The sequence below is a fragment of the Ceratotherium simum genome, chromosome 4 (genome assembly GCF_057802395.1).
Source record: "Ceratotherium simum simum isolate JZ-2026a chromosome 4, ASM5780239v1, whole genome shotgun sequence".
Classification (NCBI taxonomy): Eukaryota; Metazoa; Chordata; class Mammalia; order Perissodactyla; family Rhinocerotidae; genus Ceratotherium; species Ceratotherium simum.
The window spans coordinates 77177548-77197545 of NC_141903.1; the positions used below are offsets into that span (position 1 = coordinate 77177548).

The window sequence follows — 19998 nt, forward strand, 5'->3', positions numbered from 1 at the left end:
ACAAACCTGTTTATTTACTTTAAGTCATAGTCAACTTTTCCATATAGATTAAGAATTATTCTCCCGTACAGCTGGGGCCTTATCATGGTGTTTTAAGTCCCATGCATTTAACACTTCTTTGTAGAAAAAGAATGCCACCACACTAGAATTTCGATGATATGATGAATCACATGTCAGTAGCAACTTACTATATGAAGTTTTAAGCATGTTAGAGCAGATGTGGTACTAAAAATGAAATCTCATGTGCCCTAAAATTCTTCTAATCCCCAAGGCCATCATTTTTTTTTTTCCTTTTTTTGTGAGAAGATCAGCCCTATGCTAATATCTGCCAATCCTCCCCTTTTTTTGCTGAGGAAGACTGGCCCTGGGCTAACGTCCGTATCCATCTTCCTCCACTTTATATGAGACGCCACCACAGCATGGCCTGACAAGTGGTGTGTCAGTGCGTGCCCAGGATCCGAGCCCACGAACCCCGGGCCTCCACAGTAGAGCTCACGCACTTAACCGCTTGCGCCACCGGGCCAGCCCCAAGGCCATCATTTTTTTTTTTTTTTTTGAGGAAGATCAGCCCTGAGCTAACGTCCATCCTCCTGTTTTGTTTTTTTTTTTTTTACCAGCCCTGAGCTAACATCTATTGCCAATCCTCCTCCTTTTTTTTTTTCCTTTTTTTTCCCCAAAGCCCCAGTAGATAGTTGTATGTCAAAGTTGCACATCCTTCTAGTTGCTGTATGTGGGACGTAGCCTCAGCATGGCCGGGGAAGCAGTTTGTCGGTGCATGCCTGGGATCTGAACCCTGGTCGCCAGTATCGGAGCGCTCGCACTTAACTGCTAAGCCACGGGGCCGCCCAAGGCCATCATTTTTAAATAAATGTTGCATGTGTTTTTTTTCCACTCTTGCTAGTGTAAAAGTATTAATATGCTTTGCAAAGTGCACAACTCATTACCAGGTAGTAATTCAAGCAAAGGAGGAACTCTGGCTGGATCAGCGATTTGTCAGCAAGGCCTGAATCACAGGAGGTTGGTCTCTGGTGTATCCTCTTGGTCCAGAAAGTAGGAGATGGTGGTCCAGTGAGCCAGGAATTGCCTGGCAGCATCATCATCCTGGCTGTTGCTTGGGGTAGGTTGCATTTTTTGGCTTTTGCTCCTGAACCAAAAGTTCGAGTGTGAAAACCAAGACTGAAGCCTCTTCTCGGCTGAAGCCAGGACACCCCCAGTTCAGCCAGAAGTTAGTTCGAGGGTGGAGTGGCCCAGCATTCCAGGAGTGGCACATGTCAGCAGGAGGTGTGCCAGGGCTGTGTCCCAACTGCAGAGCTGGGCTTGGCATTCTTCCTTCACTTCATTAATATACTGGATTTCTGGGTGACCGGGCAGAGACACTGTTGAGATAGAATCAAGATGTGACTTTCATGCTAAGTCTATCATCTCGGCTTTGGGAGGCTCGCATTGGAGAAGAGTCAGGCTGTGGCCTGTAGATTTCAGACCTCCTTCTCCACAGTGTACCTGAAAGCTTCTCCTGCACCCTTTTGTTGCATCTTTCTTAAGAGTAAAGAGTTTCTCTTTCTCCCTTGCTCCTTTTGCATAACCACGACAGCAATTCTCATCACTGACTGAATCAGAAGGAAGGAAACACTTCCCGACCTACCCTTCTGACATGACCTGTCCCCTTAGAATGCTGGCTTTGATGTTCTCTTTCATAAAAATAATTTTAAAAAAATGACAACGTAGATTATACTTATGAGGGAAAAAAATCAGAACAGCACAGAGTTGTGTAAATTGAAGGTAGATGTCCACCTTGCTGACTGACTGCACCCCTGCTCTCTGATGGTAATTACTGGTAACATTTTGGTGTAGTTTTCTGGAACTTTCTCTAAACACATGCAAACGTATATGGACATAGGTGTTTCCAGGAGTTTGTGTTTTTTTGGTTTTGTTTTGTTTTTACAAAAATGGGGTCTCATTGTTCTCTTTATCTGCTAAAATATGGTGTGTGGATGGCAGTTGGAGGGGGTGCAGATGCATTTGCCTTCCTCCTCTCCCTCTCAGGCTTGCCCTGTGCGCTGGCTCCCGGTCATCTCACAACAGAGGAGAGCTTTCTGGTGTGGCATCCAGGACCTGGGCCATGCAGCAGAGGAATGGCCATTGACACAAAGAACATTTAGTTTTCAAATATAAGTCCAACACAAGTCTCAGATACTTGTGTTTCAGGGCCTAGCACAGTCCAGCATCGGATTGATTTTAACCAGCAAGTGGGAACATGGGAATGAATTTGTGATACATGATTCAGCTGAAAATGTCAATGATCTGAATGCAATGAATAGAATGAAACTTCCCAGTGGCTAAAATTTTACAGTTCACTTTTGCACTGCTTTTAGCACAAAAGGCAATTATGATGTATGTGCAAAATGGTAGCCTGATTAGTGGTTCACACACACACAGATATAGTGCTTTTCACACACCTTAATTGCTTTTCTGCTAAGGAAAGTGTAATTTCAAATCACAAAAGTGTAGCATTCCCTTACATGTTAGTTCCATTTCATTAACAGGTAATATATCCTGAATATTGTTGAAAAGCAACTAAAAGACATGTATTTATAGGGAAATTTGAGGTTAAGACACTGTTCTCATAGAAGACAATTATTGAAAAATTACCATTCACACTCACAAACACACATACCTCTCTCTGTACAGAAATATTATGAGTTACTGTTTTGAAATAATGTCTGAGGGTTTTTTTTCTTACATTTCCTTTGGTTGCCCACATCAACCAGTAGGTTAGGGGAAAATATTGCCTCAGAAAGAGACAGGATACAGATTAAAGAAGTAAATTAAAGTACTCAATAGCTTTTCTGAAGGCTAAAGTAGATACAATCGTCTTGAGAGCCAACAATTACAAGAAGAAAGGATGTTTTAAGCCCCATAACTTAGAGCCTGAAGGAGCCAGAGCGCCAGAGCTTCTATCATAAGCCACAGAGAGGGTACAGTGGCTAGTTTTCCCAACACTAAGATAAGAGATAAAAGTTTCTCCAGCTGGGAGGAGGTAGAGATTCAAAGAGAGACCTGGTTAGTGCCCACATGCTGCCTGGGTCCCTGAGAGGGGGCAATAGAAACCCCATAAAGTCTTAGGAAGGCTGGAGATGGAGAATGTGGGGAGTTTTGTGTCTATTCTCAGAGAATAGCCAGAGACTCCAAGACTTTCAGAGAAATGTCTTGTCCAGCAAGGCAACACAGCACATTGGATGAGGGAGGCGAGAAGAACCGAGGGGAGCCTCACCCCACACCTGGTAGGAGAGTACCCATCAGATGCCACAGCTCTCAGGAGGGGCACTGGGGTGGCTGAGAGTAGCCAGGGGACCCAAAGGAGCTGGGGTAGAATGAGGAGGATACAGAATGCTTGGGCATGATGTCTACAGTACATAGACTGTGAGCATCAGCAGTGGAGGCCAGCGGGGCCAAGCAGATAGGGTTCTACTTCAACCAAGGCCAGCAAGCACAAAGGATGATGGAAGACCAAGGGGCCCACTCCCACCTGATATCAGTATGATATACATCCCCACTCTCCTTTTCCCTTAGCTGTCTCATCCCCAGAAAAGGGGATGGGAGAAGACAGAGAAAAAGTAATCCTCCATTAAGTAAGAATCACTCAAAAGAAAACGAGTTTTGAATTAGCAAAATGCAGTTTTCCGCTGGCAGTGGAATTAATAAGGCTTTTGAGCTAGGCTAAGATCAGTGACAGATAAACAAACTACATGCTAAGATACCTGAGTCTGGGTCTGGAATTTTCATGCCCATTATGTATACACACACACATACATGCACGACTAAACAAGAATTTGTGTCTGTCTTTTTTCATAATATCATAGCCCTGGAGGCAAACAGACCTGGGCTTAAATCTTGTCTCATCCACTTAATAGCTGGATGACTTTGGGCAAATGATCCAAGATTCTGCTTCTGTAAACTAGGAATAATAGTGTCTTGTAGGCTTGTTGTGAAGATTAAATGAGATACAGAGGTTACCCTAAGAACTGGCATATGGTAAACCCTTAATAAATGTTATCACAATCACGATAATAATAATAATCATTGTGCATTTGCTCATTTTGACTGTGAGTCTGAACTTTTGATTGGCAGGATTTAATCACCTGTTGTACACATAGCATGGCACACCCAGCTACCAGTATTGTAAATGCTTAGAGGCTAAGGGGACATTCACACACAGGTCTTTAATGACAGTATTTCAGGTACACCCCTTTTTATATGTTTCTTCATGTTTGTTTGTTTAATTTTGAGAGTTTGCTCTCAGGGAAGGATATGTGCATCTAGATTTGAGAAAATCTGACATAAAATTTATTTTGAGCCAAGATAGAAATCTAAATTTTAAACCAGGAAAGTCTGTCCCCCAGCCCCACCCCCATCACTTAGGTGGAAGTATGGTGGGTGGGTGGGTGGCCCAAAGGGTCACGTTGGTTTCCTCTTTGCGGAGCTCATCAGAGGCACATCGCCCTTCAGCCTCACCCAAGCACTCACTGAAGAGCACTACGTGCAGGGCATCCCGAAGGCTCTTGTAGGAGGTTCAGTCATGTAGTAGTTTCATTAATGTATTGCCTTTATACAGTAACTTGGTATTTACTGTATTTCAACATTGTGATGTGGTGGCAATATCTACAGCAATGTCTCCGGGGCTGCTTTCTGATCCAGACATTTCACTAGACAAAGCATTCAAGATGCCTTGCTACACTTCTGGCTTAAGCATCCTACACCTCTTATTCAAGGGTGGGTGGGCCATCCTAGTTCCACCCCCTAACGCTATCAAAGTGCAAAGCCTGCAGAAGTCCTGCCCCACGTAATAAGACAACACAGCCGCAGGGGCTACTAGTCCGTGCTGTAGTTGGCAGCAGACGCATAATAGAGTCTTTGCTTGATCTCTGGGTGGCCTCAGATAAAGCATCTAATCCTTTGACTCAGTTAACTTATCTATAAAAGGGGGATAATATTGTTCCAGTTTGCCTCAAAGGGGTATTATGTAAAGCTAGAGATTACACTGTTGAAGGGCAAAGCACTATGCAAATGATGTGATTAGCATTAACCAGCACTCATTTTATTCATATGGTGAATCCGTTTGTTTATTGTTTACTATGGCCATTCCCTACGTTATTATAAAGTGTGGATAACCACATTTTCACTGTGGGCCTCTAGATTTTATTCAAGATAGACATATAATTCATTTGGGTCTCTGAGTCTCTCTCCTAGATCCTGAAAGAAAACAACCTTGTCCATTAGAAAGGAGATTTTCTCCTACAAAGTGTCCAGTTTAGAGGCAAAGGCTTGGCTAGACGAGAGGACAAGTCTAAGTGGCCAGATGGTCAGCTGAATTAGGCCTGCCCTCACACACAGACCTTTTCCTTCTGACTATATTGTGGAAAAGTAGTACGTAGATCAACATTTGGCAAGCACTTTAATAAGCAGAACTGTGTTTCCTTACAATTATTAATAAGAATAAATGTTCCTTGGCATATATATATGTTATTAGAGTACCCAGAAGCTCCTGTATTCTGAACTCATCTAAAACTGTTGGTGAGGGCCGGCCCCGTGGCTTAGCAGTTAAGTGCTCGTGCTCCGCTACTGGCGGCCCGGGTTCGGATCCTGGGCCCGCACTGATGCACCGCTTCTCCGGCCATGCTGAGGCCGTGTCCCACATACAGCAACTAGAAGGATGTGCAACTATGACGTACAACTATCTACTGGGGCTTTGGGGGAAAAAAAAGGAGGAGGATTGGCAATAGATGTTAGCTCAAAGCCAGTCTTCCTCAGCAAAAAGAGGAGGATTAGCACGGATGTTAGCTCAGGGCTGATCTTCCTCACAAAAAAAATTAAAAAAAAAAAAACTGTTGGTGAGTCATCCTTCAGTCACACTTATGAAAACATATGTTGTGCACACTTGTGGAATAAACATATACAAAGTTGCAAATGATCATTTTTAACTCTAAAGGGAACTCTGACATTTGAAGCCATGGGAAAGAGTCTGTTTTCTCACTATTACTCAAGTTTCCTTAGGGTCCCTGGAATTGCTGAGGAGATTTAAAACAAACCCTGGTCTACTGGGACAAATGCCAGTTTTATACTTTGGTCTGACTGTGGAAAATCCCAGAGTAGATCTAGGAATATCTTAGTTTGGGACAAGTGATTAGATCATCACCATCCCTTCGATGGTAGAACCCTCCCTTCGATGCTGTTTTTTTCTCACAGAGGGCTCGTGGGAAGGCCTTCCTCACCTCAACGTTGCCCTCACTGACTTCAGAACCGAGAGGGAAGACGGCCTAAGAAGGCCCAGAGGGGTCCAGGCCTGCCTGGCTTCACAGGGCACCCAGCAAGGTCATTTCATGGGGCTTATTCAATGGACAGAACATAGTCAAGGACAGTCCTCTTAGGCCCTGGAATTCCTCTCTTGACCTTGTTTCCTAAAGTCGATTACACACCCCTGTAGGTGGGGGTCCATGGGTATTTCTATATTTCATGGGCTAAACCTTCAGAGATTCTGCTTCATAATTGGAACTCAGGGCAGGGAGCCAGGTTTCTTCTTCCTTGGAGATAGAGATGACATGAACTGTGTCATTATTCCTTATTTATCTAATTAAGAGGGAATATAATTTATATTCTTCTACTTTTCTCAAATAACTGCCTTCAAGGATGGTTCATGTATTATAGCGACTGCCACCCCTCGCACTCCGGTGTTGCCACAATTATGTTACTGGAATCTTTACCAGGCACTTGCCTTTTCACTGACTTTTGCTTAGAATTGGTGAAGCATAATAAGTACTTTGGAAAACTTTTCCAAACTAGAAGATAAACTCATTTATTTATTCAACAAACACAATAGACTATATTCATTGTTGAATTGTATTCATTCCTAATAAACTCACTGAAATAGGCTAAAATAACCACATTCTGAATATTCTTTGATAAAATAGACACCTGAAGCATATCATAAGGGAAAGAGAGCTGGTCTTGGAATCCAGGCCTACCTCTACCAATCCTAGATGTGAACTTCCTGGTAAAATATCTAACTTTTCTCAGCCACAGCCTCTCTATAAAAATGAAAAGTGTATAAAAATGAAATGAGGCAAAATAGCATTATGATTAAGATCTCAGGTTTTGCAGTTGGACAAGGGCTGGATTCCAACCCAGCTCCATTTCTCTGCTTATTAGCTGAGTACCCTTGGGCAAGTTACTTAAACTTCCTATTTCTTAGTTTTCTTATCGAAAATAGGAATAATAACACCTCACCTCACAAAGTTGTTTTTACAAGAATTAAATAAAAGAATGTCTATAGAACTCAGTCAGCATATGGCTAATAACAAGTCAATAAACTATGGTTTTTTAAAAAAGGAATCCTAAAAGAACTTTTGGGATCATAAGGTATACACGCCTTGATTTTTAAAATGAGAAATGGGAGGCCCAGAAGTTAAGATTCTCGCCCAAGGTCACTGAACCAAGGTGTTTGTGATGTATATTCCCAAAGCTTTATTAGTTCTGTGATCTTGACAAAATATTACATCTTTGTGACCTTGTCAGTAGTTTAATTAAGTTCAGTAATAATGACAAGAGGATACAAGCTTTCATTTACTGAGGGAATTTTTTTAACATGCCTGGCATTGTGCTAAACCTTTTATAGGCATCATCTCTTTTCATCCTGCCTACAAGCCCATGAAATAGTCATTCTAATCTCCATTCCACAGAGGAAACTGAGGCTTCGAGAAGCTCAGTAACTAGCCCAGGCTCACACTGTTATAAAGCGAACTTGGGTTTCAAACTGAAGTTAGTCTGACTCTAAGTGCCAAGGCAGTATCAATACGGACAAGCTAATAACAAAGAATCAGTATCAGGCAGTTTTTTAAACATCAGATGCTATATATACTTAGTTAAATTTTCAATCATTTTATACGCCTAAGCATCTCTCTGGGTATGGATAGTTCAAGTATATTAGATTCCATGTCTGGTCCATACTACTCATTTTGCTTTCCTGGGCTCTCACCATCTCGCACATTTTCATGTTTCCACGTTTTACTTGATTGGTAGTTTTTCCCCTCCTTTGAACAACTGGGTAGTCATGCTTCCCCGTAACCTTGGTGAGTCAATTCAACCTCTAATTACTTCAGTCTCCTTCCCTGCAAGAAAAGCTGTCACAATACAAGAACCACTCTCATGTTTTGCATCATCTCACACGCACACACGGATAAGGAGGATATAACTCTCCCAAAGAAGGAGAACAATTGGGAACAGCTGGCACAACAACTTCTAAAGACCCAGTCCCACTCCGGCTTGAAAAATCAGCCTCAAACTGCCCCTAAATCACAGTTACCCACCTGTATCAGAACTCTCTCACTGGCTAGCTACACTTAATGGCATAATACCTGCTATGGACTTTCAGCATAGATGTAATCACTGCAATTAATATTTTGTAAGACCAATGAAGTATCATTTGTACCTCAGGACAACCAGCTACGGCACACCTGTTCTTTGGTAACCCCACATCAAATTATTATCAAACATGTCTCTGGTCTTCAGAATAATTTAGTTATTAGAAAAGGTGCGTGAACAAAATAGCAAAGATTTGTTTGTCTTTTACTAACAAAAGGCAAATCAGAACAGTTAATGTCATTTCTCCCCAGTCACCCAGCATTCAAAGCCACAACTGTAGTCACGTTATGATAATCTTAGACCCTTCAAGTGTGACGACTCGAAGCATAATTTTCAACACGTTTTATTAATCCATTCTTCCTGTGCTTCGTTTAAAATATCGGAAACTATAAAAAGATCAGCGTGTTACTCCCTTTCCAGGAAAAGGAAAAAAAAAAAAAGAAATTAAAAACCTGACAAACACGAAAAAAGCCAGAGCAACTGGAATCTCAGTTTTGAGGAAACACATGGGACGGAAGCATCCGCCGAACTCCGTAACCAGCTGTCGCATGTGACTCTCCCCCGGGCGCTGGATCCTGGCTGTCACCAGGCTACGCGGAGGCGGTGAGAGCGCGCAGGCGCGTGTGTGACCGCGGAGGCCCTGCCGGGACGAGGCGACGAGCCCGCGCTCCCGGCGCGGGGGAGGGTCTTCCAGGAAGCCGCCGGGCTCTGCTGACTTACGGCGGCGGCTCGGCCGCCTTGGCCGGCACGTAGCGCCCGGCGTGACTCAGCGCTGAGTCACCGCGCCCGCTGCCAGTGGATTTCCCCGTCCGTCCGCGCTCCCGCGCCGCCTGTCCTCGCAGACGCCTGCCTGCTCCCCGAGCCCTTTCCTGCACGCCAGACCAGTCCCATGGCTTGAAAACAGAGCAGGGCAGCTTTGACAGCTTTTGAATCCCGACCAAGCCGGGAATTGCCTGGTTTTGTGTTCTTTGACTTGTCGAGCTACATAGTCCACTAATCAAATTCTTTCATCAGAAACTGGTTGGAACAAATCCCTAACATCGTCCTTCCACAATGACTTATAGGTGACCTCCACTCAGTTTGCGTCTGTCGTAGCAAGCTGGCAGTCTTATTTTTGTCCCGCATTTTGTGAGGTTATCTTTTCAATATGTTTGATAACTAGCCTTGGCACAAACCCGCAGTTGCGGTGACGCAAATCAGTTTGGAACTTGGCATCTTGTGTGGCTCTTGAGTGACTTACTGTAAAATCCAGGGAACACTTCATAAAGACGTTCTCATCTGCCGTCTCAGTTGCTGATTAGATGCCATGCTCATTTTCAGTCTGTCACTACCCTCTGCAAGGTCCTGGGATAGATTTAGATTGTTAAAAATCTGTATTCTTGAGTGGTCGTGCTCATTTCTTCTTCTCCAGGGTGCAACATGAAGGGCAACAGTAGGCAGGATTTCTGTAACTGTAGCCCGTGGATGACCTGCATGGAGAGGGCCTGGGGAAATGTGGCAAAAATGCAGGTTCTTAGACCCCACTCCAAACTACAGACTCAGAATGTCCTGGGGTGGGACCTGGAAACTGATCTTACAAAGCAGCCCATCAGGGATTCCTGTGTACCCTTAGGTTTGAAAACTACTAGCCAGAGGATGAGGGTGTGAGAAATTATTCTGTAAAGAGTCTAGGAGAAATCCTTACAATTGAGAACATTTTGTTCTAAAATTGATTTTGAAATTCTGATGCCAGGCAATCATATTTCTAAAATTGGGTTATATATAATATTGTGTTTGCTTTAACTGTATAATAATATATACAGATTTTTCTTTTTAATTAGAGATTCAGGTATAAAATAAAACGAAGTACCTGTAGAGTAAATTTTCTTCAGACGAGTATTTCCCAGACCTGACTTTGCATCAGAATTACCCACAGAGCCTTAAAACACTCCAGTTCCTGGACCAGACCTCAGGCCTAAGAAACACGGTCTCTGAAGGTGAAGCCCAAGAACAGGCAGTTTGAAAAGCTCTGAAAGGTAGTCTCTGTACCTTTTCAAATGGCCACTATTCCCAAATACAATAGAAACTTCATTGACGCCAGGGTAGTTCTAGAGAATTGTTCTAGAACTGGTATTGTTCTAGAGAATAACCTGGGAGCCTATTTTGAAATTTTCCTTATTCTTTTTCCCTTGCATATTTCATTTGTTTACTCATTTTCTTTTCATCTCACTGAATAAGTTTTTCCTCTTCATCTGTTAGCATTGTGGCAAAAAGCATAGATCTGACACACACCTGACAGCGACATCTCCTTGCTGGCTCTCGTATGTAGTCTTGTTTCTCCGAGTGTGGTCTTCGGACCAGCAGCATGGACATCACTTGGAAGCTTCTAAGAAATGCAGACTCTCAGGCCCCATCCAGAACTACTGAATCAGAATCAACACTTTCTCAAGACCCCCAAGTGATTTGCATGCATGTTAAAATTTGGGAAGTCCTGTCTTATAGTAATGGTGAGAATTACAGGCTGGGGCTGGGGGAGGAAAAGAGAAGAAACAGGAGGTGGGGTGTATTCGTTTCCTAGGGCTGCCATAACAAAGTCCCACCAACTGAGCAGCTTAAAACAATGGAAATGTATTCTTCCACCGTTCTGGAGGCTAGAAGTCCAAAAGCAAGGTGTGACCAGAGGAATGCTCCCCCTGAGACTGTGGGTAGGATCCTTCCTTGCCTCTTCCTAGCTTCTAGTGGTAGCATGGATCCTTGGCATTCCTTGGCTTGAGGCTGTATCATTCCAATCTTTGCCTCTGTCATCACATGGCATTCTCCCTGTGTGTCTCTGCCTTCACATCTCTTATCAGGACACCAGTCATGTTGGTTTAGGGCCCACGTTAATAAATTCATGTTAAATTGATTACATCTACAAAGACTCGACAGTATTACTAAATAAGATCACGCTCACAGGTACCAGGGGTTAGGACTTCAATATATCTGTTTGGGGAACACAATTCAACCTGATACAGGGAGATTTGGAGATTCTATTTTCAATAAGTGAAAATGCATCATGTGAAAAATAACATTAAAAACAAGCACTCTTTTAAAATAACCTGATCACATTTTATAAAATAATTATATATCATTCTTTCCCATTGGTTATTTCATACTTTTTATCTTGTATTCTCTCAGCTAGGTAGTGAACTTTTTTCAAGAGCAACTTTCTTTGCAACCCTTAAAACGTGATGCTAAATTTATAGTAAGAACTCAGTAGTTATTAATTATGATAATCAAGCCATGAAATACTATTGTACAAATGTACAAAATCGCATGTTTTAATCTATTGATGGTACAGGGTAAGAGAAAATTCTACCACAAAGGTTAGTTTGACCATAAAAATTAAGCGTTAAAATGAAGGAGACAAATAATTATAGCTAAAACTATAACCATACTGACAGGCAAACTATCTCAAGACTAGGGCAAGAAAGTGAAGAGAATCCTTACTACCACAGGAAAGGATCAGAGTAGGACCAGAGAGGCAGCTCTAAGATAGTGCTGACTTTTTCTAAGCTGTTGACGGTTTGTAGTGGGCATCTGTTTCTGTTTGCCCAGCGTTCATTCTCCCTCTCTCCTTTGAGAAAGCTCTTGTCATCCTCTCCAACATTTCTGTGTAGGAGGTCAACCACAGTGTTTCCCTTCCTCCCCAGGGTGAAACTCAGGACTCATTACTTTCTGTCCTGCGCATCTAAACCTGGGTGACTCTCAAACATGGAGAAAGTGGTTGAAGCTGACTCATATCAGTGATAGTGCTCAAAGGCACCAACCAGGTTTTTGGTTTGTTTCTTTTACCACAGAGAAGACCAGCGTAACTCTAGTTGCTACCCTCCTCAAGTGCCAATTGTTTAACTCTTCCTTTTGTTCTAAGAGCTACCTAGTATCTTTCCAAATATTATTAATTTATTTTATTTAAAAATTTAAAATTTCAATATTTTATTTTTAACCTATTATTTTTAGATTATTTTTATTATATTATTATAATTTATGGTTAATTATTTTTTATGGGGCCAAGAGTTAGCCCCAGTTGGTTTTTATTGCTTACAACCAAAGGAACCTAACTGCTATGAAAATATTGATGGGGAGAACACGTATTGCCTCCAGCCACCCCACTAGGATGACCTGAAATAGTAGTCTGTGTTCATGATAAATAAACTATGTTCTTGAAATGTAACAAAGCTTTTTTCAGTTTGCTTCAGTTGATTTTTCCAGCTGTCATTATTGCCCTTTATTTCAAGCTGAGTCATTCTTCCTTCTGAATCATCTGAATTGCCAAGGGGTGCAAAAGAGAGAATCACTCTTGTTATGCTACTTGTAGCCACCAATAGTCTTCTTTATGTTGCCTCTAATTCCTCATTGTGGTTTTCATGATATTTGCAATATTAAGGAGATTAAAGAAAAGTACTCCAAAGTTTCTAATTACAGCTATTTTACCAGGGAGCTAATTGGCAAAATAGAAACAGAGTCCCTGTTATGCCAAGCTAAATGTGATCTTTTCTTTGCCAGTAAAGATTAGCCTAAAGCCTTCATATTGGCCAACACTAAATATGTGTCTTTTGAGTTCTAGTGATGAAATTTAATTTGAGCAAGGCATGTCGGTTTCTCAAAACCCTTACTCTTGACTCTCACCAATCTCACTCCCTTCATATGCTTGTACCCATGGTTACATGCTGGGTACAATTTCATTTGGCTGGAGTAGGGAGCATGCAGGGAGAGTGAGCCCCCAAAGTAGCTGTTTTGAAATTGTAGTGAATCGTGAATATCATGGTGAGGACTTTGTATTTAAACGTAATTCTTTAATGGTTTTTGATGAAGATAAAGTGACATTTATTGAGTGCATATCATGTGCCTGGAACTACATTATCCATTGATTTCCTGCTTATGATAGGTGAGCATTTCTCTCTTACACCACATATAACTTTCAGTAAAATATTTAAGCCTCAAAAGATTATTTTTAATCAATGACGGACAATATGCATATCTACTTTGTTAGAAGAGAGTATATGGTCCCCCTCTTTCTCTTCACCCCTATGTTCTGTTTGTACCTATTAAATTCTGTCATCTGTATGTTTCCTTTTACCTTATTGGGATTGATAACATTAACATATCTAACCATTCTAAGGTTTGTCTCTAGGTTTGACACTGAAATAAAAAATTCTTAAACAACATTTTACATTACTAAGACTAGTTCTTCATAGCAGGAAAAACAGTATAGTATGATATTATGTCCTTTTTTACAATCTATTGCTTTTCCTAAAGTTCTAATTGTCTTTTTTTTTTTTTTTTGGCATTGTCTCCTATAATTTCTTCTAAAATCGTCAAACATGCTACCTGGTCTATGGAAACTTCTTTTTCTAGGAGACCTCCAGCCTCTAGTACCCCTTCAGCCTCTGAACTGATTGCCCTCTAGGCCTGTGGCACAGCTATCACTCTGAGACTCCTGTGTGTTGACAATTCTAGGTTAGAGCCCGTGTTTTCTAGATCTCTTATCTTTGTTCCTAACTTATTCCTTCCACTGTCAAGTATCTTTTAGAGAGAGTGCCTGGGAAATAAATGTACTAATTCTTGCATATGTGAAAATGTTTTTATTTTGCCTTTGCATTTAATTGATAGTCAACTGAGTATAGAATTCTTAGTTCGACGTCATTTTCCTTCAAAAACTTTGATAGCATTGCTCCATTGTCTTTTATTTATTTATTTATTTATTTTGTGAGGAAGATTGGCCCTGAGCTAGCATCTGCCTAATCCTCCTCTTTTTGCTGAGGAAGACTGGCCCTGGGCTAACATCCATGCCCATCGTCCTCCACTTTATATGGGACGCCGCCACAGCATGGCTTGCCAAGCGGTGCGTCGGTGCGCGCCCGGGATCCGAGCGAACCCTGTGGCCGCAGCAGCGGAGCGCGCGCACTTAACCACTTGCGCCACTGGGCCGGCACCACTCCATTGTCTTTTAAACACTACTGCAGATGAGAAATCAGATGAAAACCTGACTCTCAATCCTTTATTTTCTCGTCTCTAACCTTTGAATCGCTTCTCTTTATTCTTAGCTTTCTGTAATTTCATGCTGTTATTTCTAGTTATAGGCACTTTTTAATTTATTCCACTTATAACTTAGCAGAAACTTTCAATCTGAGGACTCAAGGCTCCCTTCAGCTCTTTAAATATTTCCTTTCTCCATTTTCCGTGACCTCTCTTTCTGGAACTGCTACTAATTAGATCTTGGATCTCTCAGTCAACTCTCTATTTTCCTTATAGCTTTTCTTCCAATGTTTTCTTGATTCTTTGCTCTATATTTTGAGGAATATCCTTAATTTTATCTTCTAATCCTTCCATTTATATATATATATTTTTTAAAGATTTTATTTATTTTATTTTTTCCCCCCAAAGCCCCAGTAGATAGTTGTGTGTCATAGCTGCACATCCTTCTAGTTGCTGTATGTGGGACTCGGCCTCAGGATGGACGGAGAAGTGGTGCCTCGATGCGCACCCGGGATCCGAACCCGGGCCACCAGCATTGCAGCGCGCGCACTTAACCACCAAGCCACAGGGCCGGCCCATTTATATTTTTATTTTGGCAAATATATTTTCATTTTCTCAGAATTCTTAGTAAGCATCTGATTGTTCTTTTATTATAACATCCTATCTGCTTGAATTTCTCTGATAAACTTATTAGAGCTTTGTTTTTCTAATAATTCTTTGTTCCCTGCATTATTTATGTTTCCTTATGCCAGGTTTTCTGTTGATGCATTTCTTTCATTTTGCAAGTTTTCTTCAAATGTCTAGGGGCCCTTGATTGTGTTTTTATATTTAGAAAGAGGCACCAGAAAGGCATCAGTTTAGGATACATAAGCTCCTAGGTCCTCAAATTCCAGAATGATTTTATTTTAGGGTATCAACAACCCAGTGTGCTACTAGCTGCCATAATTTCCCTTAGACAGTATTTTCAATGGCTCTAGATGAGAATCTTCAGGTTTTTTTGGATTGGGGCAAATGTCTAATTGTCAGATGTTGTGAACTAGGGGACTCGAAGTAGGAAAAGAGGGGAACATGGTTCGCTGTGGTTCACTGTGGTTCACTGCGTCTCACTGTTCTCTGTAGGACCTTCAATTTATCTGGATGTTTTGGTCCCACTTCTATTAGCCTTTCCTACATCTTCAGTCTTTGAGAAGGGAAGCTCTCGAGGTGCTACAGATAGGCAGCCTTCTACATTTTCCTAGGAAGCTCTCAAAAAGTACAGATTCCTGGGCTCCACCTAGAGATCCTGATTCAGCACCTCTGGCATGGGCCTAGATATCTGTATTTTTTTTTTAATACCTTCCCTGGCTCATGCATACATCCAGTTTTGGGCACCACCAAGAAGTTACTACTGGGTCGGCCCTGTGGCTTAGCGGTTAAGTGCGCGTGCTCCGCTGCTGGCGGCCCGGGTTCGGATCCCGGGTGCGCACCGACGCACCGATTGTCTGGCCATGCTGAGGCCACGTCCCACAGACAGCAACTAGAAGGATGTACAACTATGACATACAACTATCTCCTGGGGCTTTGGGGAAAAAAAAAAAAAGAAGTTACTAGTGACTTGGGGAAGAGGTAAATATACAAGACAAAGTGGAGGTAGGAGCCTCATGACTTGGAAAATGACTGGTATGGGGAGAAGGAAGAAGAACCAAAAACATCTACCAGATTTCAAGCCTGACTGACTCCAAGAGTGATAATTCCATTACCATAAACTGGAAGGTGATAAGAAGCAGTAGGTTGTACTTCCTTCTTGATTTTTTTTTCCTAGATATTGTACTAAATGCCACCCCCACAAAATATTACTAAGGTGCTCCTTATGTAGAAAGATTACTAATAAGAATGATGTTAGATTACAATAGAATGATGAATAAATAGATGTGTAAATACATTTTCAGGCTGGAGTAGTAGTATTTATATGCACAAGCTAAACAATCTATCCACTTTTAACAATTTATGAAGGTAATTAAAAAACATTCCAAAATGGAATGTGAGTAATCTGCTGGTGGAAAATTCCTGGTTTCCTTTCAATCAGGTGTCTTAATTTCTCAAATGTAAAAGAATAAAATTCAAATAGACTTCTTATACTTATTACATCTGAACACAAATGCAAAAAACCCCACAATAGTATCTACAGTTCTTCACGAGGCTTATATCCTTACTAAAATATTGCTGTTCACACAGTTCAGTTTCTATTAATAGAACAGCCTGATGACTCATTTTGTACTTTTAGACTCGAATGAGGATTTTTATATCTGCAATACCTGTGACTACCATTAAGAGCTCCTTCACATTAAAACACATGTTTTCTTGGAAATAGTTCCATGAAAATATTGATTTTTTTCTTTTTTTAAATTAAGGTGTAATTTATATACAGTATTTTTTAGCCTTTTTAATGCACAGTTCTGTGAGTTTTGTCAAATGCATATTGTCATATAACCAGCACCACAATCAAAATACAGAACAATTTCGTCACTCCTCAGAGCCCGCATACCTATTTGAAGTCAAATCCTACCCTCCCCCCTGCCCTGGCAATGACTGATCTGTTTCCTCTATATATAGTTTTGCCTCTTCCAGAATGCCATATAAATGTTATCAGGTAGTATGTAGCCTTTTGAATTTGGCTTCTCTCATTTAGCATAATGCATTTAAGATTCATCCATTTTCTCGAATGTATCATTAGTTCCTTTTCATTGCTGATAATATTCCACTGTATGGATGTACCACAGTTAGTTTATCCAAATGTTGATATTTAACCATTTATCAATAACTTTATTTTGTAGAAGAGGATGGTTTCATGACTGAAATTATGCATTTATCAAAAAGGGGAAAAAATAAGGTAAATTCCCTTTATGCCTTGACTTCTTCAGTTACTTTAGATTTATTTGACAATATATTAAGTATAACTGTTTCAAAAAATATATTTTTCATATTACTGGAAAAAGCATAGATATTTGTTCATCTCTTTCATGGTACATGTACATTTGAAGTGCGTGCTGTGATTTGAAAGGTTTTCTCTATCTAGAATGGGAATACAACACATAGGATTATTGTTGCTGATAACACCAGATGCTCTTTTGCTTAAACTTCTGAAGGTAAGTGCTCTAGAAAGACCCTATTCAACCCAGGCCTCTGAAATGGCTCACTTCCCATTGAAAGCCTGTTAATCTTTTACCCCATGGAGGCAACAGATGGGTTAGAAAATAGCCAATAGAAAGACAATTCTTGTCCTTCGGGATCAGTGCCAATGGAAAAAAGTGACCTGAAATGCAGATCTCAGGCCTGACATGATGAAAATCTAATGCCACAGCTGTTGTCTCTCACAGCTGTCACTCATCATGTTTTAATTTCACAGTTTTGATTTAATCTTTTCTAAATACAGCACCAGATAAATACAGAACAAGATAATGAGAGTTCCCAGCAAAGGAGCCAGGTTGGTATTAGCACCATCCCCTTTTCACCACCTCCCCAATCTTTGGGTTTTATTTTTTTGTGATGATTCTATCTCCAGAACCTACTTTTTATGTTCATGAGGGCCAGAGCTTCTGCACTAGCTCCTAAGCGTAACAAGGATCATGGAGTTTTGATTTCATGGTGACTTCACCTTTTATCCTGATGCTTTTACCAGCATCCTGGTAGCACACAGTGGAATTGGGCTTGAAGAGAAACCATCAGATATTTCAATGATGTACCTTCAGATCCCCCCTTGTCAAACATCTATAACTAAAAATACTATTTTCAGTCATGGAATATATTCTTTATCTTATGAAGCCACATTTTTAAAAATAAATCCTACATTGAGTTATAGTTTACATACAGTATAATGCACCCATTCTAAGTGTACTAACTTGAGAAACGTATATACTTGAGTAAACCATCACTACAGGATATAGAGCATCACCCACTCCTGCCCCAGAGCCTCCCCTAATGCCCTTTTCAGTCGTTCCTTCCTGCACCCCCAAGGTCAGGCAATTGATTTTCTTTTTATCATGATTAGTTTTGCTTTTTCCAGAATTGCCTATAAACAGTATGTGTTATTTTAGGTCTGGCTTTTTTACTTAGCATAAACTTTTTGAGATTCATCAATGTTGTTGCATGTATCCGTAACTCATTCTTTCTTTTTTCTCCCTGAGTAGTATTCCATCCTATGGATATACCACCATTTGTTTATCCATTTGTCTGTTGATGGACATTTGGATTGTATCCATTAGGGGGCTATATGAGTAAAGCTGCTATGGATTTGTAAGTCTTTGTGTAGTATTCATTTCTCCAGCACAGATATCTAAGAGCAAGTGGCTGGGTTGTATGATTAAGTATATATTTAAGCTTTTAAGAAACTATTAGCTGTTTTCCAGAATGACTGCTTCATTTTAAATTCCCACTAGTAATATATGACAATTTAGGTAGCTCTACATCCTCCACAACACTTGGCTTTGTCAGGTTTTTAAAATAATTTTAGCCATTCTAGTGGGGTTGTCGAGGTATATCATTGCAATTTTAATTTGCACTTGTCTAAAGACTAAGGACATCAAACAATTTTTCACACGCTTATTGGCCCTTTAGATAGCTTCTTTTGTAAAATGTCTGTTCAAATCTTTTGTGAATATTGTTTTGGATTGTTATCTTCTTACTGAGTTGTAAAAATTCTTTATATATTTGGAATACCAATCCTTTATTAGATGTGTGTGTTACAAATATTTTCTCCCACCTTTTGGCTTGCCACTTCATTTTTTTAATGGTGTCTTTTAAAGAGCAAAAGTTTTTAATTTTGAGAAAGTCCAATTTATCAATTTCATTCTTTTATGAATTGGGGTATTTTATGCCCTAAGAAATCATTGCTTGGGGCCAGCCCAATGGCCTAGCAGTTAAGTTCACACACTCCGCTTCAGCAGCCTGGGTGTCGCAGGTTCAGATCCTGGGTGCGGACCTACGTACCACTCATCAAGCCATCCTGTGGCAGGTATCCCACATATAAAATAGAGGAAGATGGGCACAGATGTTAGCTTAGGACCAATCTTCCTCAGCAAAAAGAGGAGGATTGGCAACAGATGTTAGCTCAGGGCTAACCTTCCTTGTCAAAAAAAAAAAAAAAAATCATTGCTTATCCCAAGGTTGCAATGAACATTTATGCTTTCTTTTAGAAGTTTTATGGGTTTAGCTTATATATTTAGGTCTCTGATCAATATCCAGTTAATTTTTGCTTACAGTATAAGGTAAGTGTTGAATTTCATTTCTAGTAGCATTTAATTAAAAGACAAACTTTGTTGAAAATCAATTGACAATATATATTTGGGCCCATTTCTTTAATTTACTGTTGATTATATTGATCTATATGTGTACACCAATTCCAATAACAGACTGTTTGAATTACCCTAACCTTATAATAAATCTTGAAATCAGTCAGTAGAAGTCTTCCAAATTTGTGCTTCTTTTACAAAAGTATTTTCTAGGTCATTTGAAATCTCATATAAATTTAAAAATTGACTTGTCAATTTCTACAAAAAGCCTGCTGAGCTGTTGATTGAGATTGCACTGAATCAATTTGGGGAGAATTGC

At 40.5% G+C, this 19998-nt stretch overlaps 1 long non-coding RNA gene across 2 annotated transcripts in view; it reads left to right on the forward strand.

The window, feature by feature from the left end:
• Window positions 1-19998, forward strand: part of LOC147917342 (uncharacterized) — a 59662-nt gene that overhangs the window by 11967 nt on the left and 27697 nt on the right. The window lies entirely within an intron of this gene.